The sequence below is a fragment of the Macaca mulatta genome, chromosome 9, assembly GCF_049350105.2.
Source record: "Macaca mulatta isolate MMU2019108-1 chromosome 9, T2T-MMU8v2.0, whole genome shotgun sequence".
Lineage (NCBI taxonomy): Eukaryota > Metazoa > Chordata > Mammalia > Primates > Cercopithecidae > Macaca > Macaca mulatta.
In genome coordinates, this window is record NC_133414.1 from 135,226,511 (window position 1) to 135,232,510 (window position 6,000).

The window sequence follows — 6,000 nt, forward strand, 5'->3', positions numbered from 1 at the left end:
GGCTGTCAGGTGCAGTGATGGATGGTTGCAGAGGTGCCTGAGAGAGTTTAACTTCTCTTTACTCTTTGGCTTTGCCCAAGGGCCTGCCACCAGATACTTGGCTGCAGACCCACAGGACATTAGCTACACAGCCTTTCCTCAGATTCTTTTTGCAGTTCTGTGGTGGCTGAATGTGCCTGGCCTCTCTGACTGCTTGTGCTTGCCGAACCTCCAGCACCCCATCCAGACCTTCATGCCTCCCCCACAGCTCCTCCCACAACTACAAGGTCAGATTCCTATAATAAAGCCCTGTTCCATGAGCTCCTGGAACTCTGCTTCCCTGTCTGAACCCTGACTGGATACAAGGAGTAAGAGAGTTACAGGCAAGTGTGAACGAAGTCTGTTCAAAAGGGCTTTCGTTCTTTTAAAGCCTTTTGCTTTTAAAGTTGTTGTGAAGGGCAAATGTTTAGAGGTGGATGAAGGTGCTAAAACCTTTCAGCTCCTGTGGTCTCTAGAACATAATGAGAGTCTTTTTCATATGAAGATGATCCTTCTGACCCTCCACCATTTCTGAAGGTGGATTTGTGCTGATCAGACAAATTCAGATTTGTGAAACCTAGAACAGAATCAATACTCACCGCACATCTATCTGTCCTTCATCCCTTCGTCTCTCTTTCCCTCTCATATGACCCTTATGCTTTTAGGACTTGTGGTGGGGATTTATTATTAGAGGTGCAGGTTTTAGCTAGACCAGGAATACAGAAAATCCAAGCCCTTGACCTCACTCAGGAACATGCCTTAATATGCTTAGCTCACCAACCACCACAGTATCCACTTTGTGGATCATGTTTTGTTTTCCTAAAAGATTCATTCATTTGTCCATCCATCCATCCATCCATCCATCCATTCATCATCCATTCACCCATTCACCCATTCATTCATCTCTTGAACCTAACATTTCTGACCTAGTCTTGGACATAGCATTGAGTTTAGGAAGCTGGGCTCTATAGTAGACCTATCAGGCTTGAATGCAGGTGCTGTAACTCCCTAGCTATGGGATTTGGGATCATTATTTAACTTCTGAGCCTTGCGTTCTTACTCTTTAAGTCGTGATAATAACAGTGCCTATTGCATAGGGTTGTTATATGCATTAGGTGAGATAGCAGATATAAAGTGATTAACCCCATGCACAATGTTAATTGCTGTTATTGTTATTATTCAAAGATGAATCACATGTGACCTTTGCCTTCAAGAAATGTCTAGTTTACTGGGATGGGACAGGCATATAAATCAACCAAGTAGCCTGAGGCTTAGAGGAGGAGGCATTAATTAGTGCCACTTAGAAAGAAGCCCTCTTTTCCTGACCTTGAAAGGCATGTGAATAAGCAAACACATTAGAATAAGTTCCAAAGTCACCCAAAGTCATTTCCAGTTCCCTCATATGTCATTTCCTTTGAGTTGTCATACATTTTTGTATTTGCTTCTTCCCCTTTATGTAAGCAGGCATTTTCTCTCTTAAGCCTAGAGATATTGGAGTTTTAGTGGATGAACATTATGTAGATACATATAAAATGTAAATACTTTGCATGATCATTGTGAAAATCATTGTTAAGGAAAAAGTTTCCCAAGCTATCGCTTTGCCACCATAATCTCTGCACTGGGGCTCTTTCAGTCCTGGACTAAGCCCCTTTTTGGGGATGGTACCCAAAGCCACAGAACTATGTACATGACCCCTCTCCACCCCCAACACCTCCCTAATATATTTAAGTGGACACCAGATGGATACTTGACTCAAGGTCATTTGATTTCCTGGTTGGCCTGAAGATAGTGACCTTGGACTTTTGTTGTCTTTCTCAAGAAAGATGAGCTGGATCAACGGGAATTCATTCCTAGGACACTAAAGAGACTGAACCCATTGGTGGTGGTCTTTGCAGCTAGGTGGAGAAATCTGTGGATATGGGGGCTGGGGAAGCCACTTCTGGTCCATATGCAAGCCGGTGAGAAAGTTGAGAAGGGAGCAGAGGTGTGCATTGAGGAGCAGAGACCATGAGGCCCCTGAGAAATGGAGGTCTTGCCTTCACTGAGACTTGGTCTAGATATATGTTTTGTAATGGCATCTAGGCTATATTTTCTAGTATACATCCTGCATACCTAACTTTGTTGGGTATGCAGAAACATACCCTTTGTTGGGAAACATACTTTTGGTTGGGTATGCAGATCCTGTAGAACTGGGATACAATTCTACACGATCATTTGTAGGGCTTTTTTCTCTTCTGCATTGTAATTAAAGATCAATTGGCTAAAAATTGACAAATGTGATCTAATTAAACTGAAGAGCTCTGCACAGCAAAAGAAACTATCATCAGTGAACAGGCAACCTACAGAATGGGAGAAAATTTTTGCCATCTATCCATCTGACAAAGGGCTAATATCCGAACTCTACAAAGAACTTAAATTTACAAGAAAAAACAATCCCATCAAAAAGTAGGTGAAGGATATGAACAGACACTTCTCAAAAGAAGACATTTATGTGGCCAACAAACGTGTGAAAAAAAGCTCATCATCACTGGTCATTAGAGAAATGCAAATCAAAACCGCAATGAGATACCATCTCATGCCAGTTAGAATGGCGATCATTAAAAAGTCAGGAAACAACAGCTGCTGGAGAGGATGTGGAGAAATAGGAACGCTTTTACACTGTTGGTGGGAGTGTAAATTTGTCCAACCATTGTGGAAGATAGTATAGCAATTCCTCAAGGATCTAGAACCAGAAATGCCATTTGACCCAGCAATCCCGTTACTGGGTATATACCCAAAGGATTATATATCATTCTACTACATAAAGACACATGCACATGTATGTTTATTGTGGTACTGTTTGCAATATCAAAGACTTGAAATCAACCCAGATGCCCATCAATGATAGACTAGATAAAGAAAATGTGGCACATATATACCATGGAATATTATGAAGCCATAAAAAAGGATGAATTCATGTCCTTTGCAGGGACATGGATGAAGCTGGAAACCATCATTCTCAGCAAACTAACACAGGAACAGAAAACCAAACACCACATTTTCTCACTCATAAGTGGGAGTTGAACAATGAGAACACATGGACACAGGGAGGGGAACATCACACACCAGAGCTTGTTGAGGGGTGGGGGGTTAGGGGAGGGATAACATTAGGAGAAATACCTAATGTAGATGATGGGTTGATGGGTGCAGCAAACCACCATGGCACATGTATACCTATGTAACAAATCTGCACGTTTTGCACATGTATCCCAGAACTTAAAGTATAAAAATAATAAAAAATTAATTGGCTATTTATCACCAGATATATGCTATTCCATTTAAGTTTTGGAGCTTTATTTTTGGAGGTACAAACCCTACCCAATTTTCTGGTGAGTTTGTAAGGCAATCCAATCTTGCGCCTTCAGCATTTAATGTGTGCCACAGTTCAAAGAGGACCAGTTGAGTGTGTGCTCTGCATGGTTCCCACTGGGAGAAGAATTTTGTCAATAACTGGGAAGCAACAAGTTCATGTGAGAACTGCAGCATGGCTTATGAAGACCCTCTTCAGGGAAGCTCCCGTTTTCTGAAGCATGTGGGTGCTGTCTTAGTGAGCAAAGTGGAGCTTGCGCTGAGGTTTTACTAGAAAGAAAATCGAAGCAGCACAAAAAACATCTTGAAGTCGTATGACTTGTAGAATGGAAAATTCCAAATCAGGCAGCCCATGGCTCGAATCTTAGCTTTGCCAGTGATTAGCTATGTTATCCTGGGCAAATTTTCTAAGTCCTAGGCTCCAGCTGCCTCATTTGTTAAAGAAAACCCAAAATGTTGTTAGGAGGATTAAATGAAAATGTAACATATTTAATCCAGTGCCTGGCATATAGTGATAACTCAATGCAGGCTAATTATTGATATATTTTAAAAATATTATGGCTAGTATTATATATAAATACATTAAATATATGTAAATATATATTAATTTATGTATAATACTAGCCATTATTTGTTTTCAAATATATATGGCATATATATATCTTCAAAAGGAATATATATGTTTTGTATGTATCTATCTTCAAAAGCAGTATATATATTTTATAGGTGTGTATATATATATATTCCTTTTGAAGATGGTTTTTGGTCAAAGAAGCCAAAAAATAAATAAAAATTTCTATTTTTTTTCTTTTGGGGTATAGAAATGTCATGTTATTCTGTAACATTAGATTCTTAGGGCATTCATTAAATCTAATACTCTTCCTAATGGGAGAGAACTTTTTATTTCAGGCAGTGCATTATGTAACTTCATCTTCCTAATTTCCATTTTATTCTCCAGTCTCTTTCAAAACATAAATTGAGTTATAAACTCTGAACTGCTAATGTGGGAGTGGAAGCCCACCTCTGAGGGTGCCTACAGTGCTGTCTAGTATTAATAAAGTCCCTGCTACTGCAATGAGATGCCACCTCACACCCATTAGGATAGCCATTATGAAAATTCCAGAAAATAGCAAGTGGAGGCGAGGATGTGGAGAGACTGGAACTCCTGTGCACTGCTAGTAGGAATGTAAAATGGTGCAGTCTCTACGTAAAGCAGTATAGTGGTTTCTCAAAAAATTAAACAGAATTACTGTATGATCCAGCAATTCTGCCTCTGGGTATATACCTAAAGGAATTGCGAGCAGGGACTTGAAGAGATACTTGTTCATACGGCATGATTCACTCATGTTCATACAGCATTATTCACTCATGTTCATACAGCATTATTCACTCATGTTCATACAGCATTATTCACAATAGCCAAAAGATAGAAACAACTCAAGTGCCCATCGATGGATGAATGAAGAAAGAAAATGTGGTGTATACACACAATGGAATATTAGCCTTTAAAGAAGGGAACTCCTGACATATGCTACAACATGGATGAACCCCCTCAGAACAGTATGCTAAGTGAAATAAGCTAGATGTGAAAAGACAAATACTATATGATTCCGCTTACGTGAAGTGTCTAGAGTAATCAAATTCATACAGACAGAGAGTAAAACGGTGGTTGCCAGAGGCGGGGAAAAGGGTGGATTTGGGGAATTATTGCTTAATGAGTACAGAATTTCAGTTTGGGAAGATGAAAAAGTTGTGGAGTGGATGGTGATGATGGTTGCACAACTATGTGAATGTACTTAATGCCACTGAAATATACACTTAAAAATGGTTAAAGTAATACATTTTATGTACATTTTAACCCACACATCTTAACAAAGTGTTCAGCACACAGTCTGAATAAACACTGACTGCCTTAAAAAAAAAAAAAAAAAAAAGGGGCCTGTTGGGTTTGCATTATTATGCCCTGGAGGTACAGCCTCATGACCAAGGTTTGACTGATTTCATTTCCACCTGAATCCACCTAGTCTTACCCCATAGCAAGCAAAATATGGCTTTGCAGAAATGTAGCAGAGGCAAAAAAGAATGTCCTTTCCAATTCTTGCTGGATTCTTGCTTGTCTTTCCGATTATTTCACCTTCTTTTTTTGTTGTTGTTGTTGAGATGGAGTCTCGCTCTGTTGCCCAGGCTGGCGTGCAGTGGCGCCATCTCGTCTCATTGCAACCTCCGTCTCCTGGGTTCAAGCAATTCTCCTACCTCAGCCTCCTGAGTAGCTGGAATTACAGGAGCCCGCCACCACACCCATCTAATTTCTGTATTTTTAGTAGAGACAGGGTTTCGCCACGTTGGCCAGGACGGCCTCGAACTCCTGACCTCAGGTTTTCCACCCACCTTGGCCTCCCAAAGTTCTGGGATTACAGGCATGAGCCACCACATCCAGCCTCAATTCTTCCACCTTCTTTAGGTTTATTCTTTTATTTTCTTACTGACTTCTTAAGCTGAATGCAATACTCACTAATTCTCAATCTTTCTCATTTAAAAATAAATTTATATAAAGTTACACATTTACTTTTAAATACATCCTTTACTATATCTCACACTTTTTTTTTTTTTCTTTTAAGCAACAGGGTCTTGCTC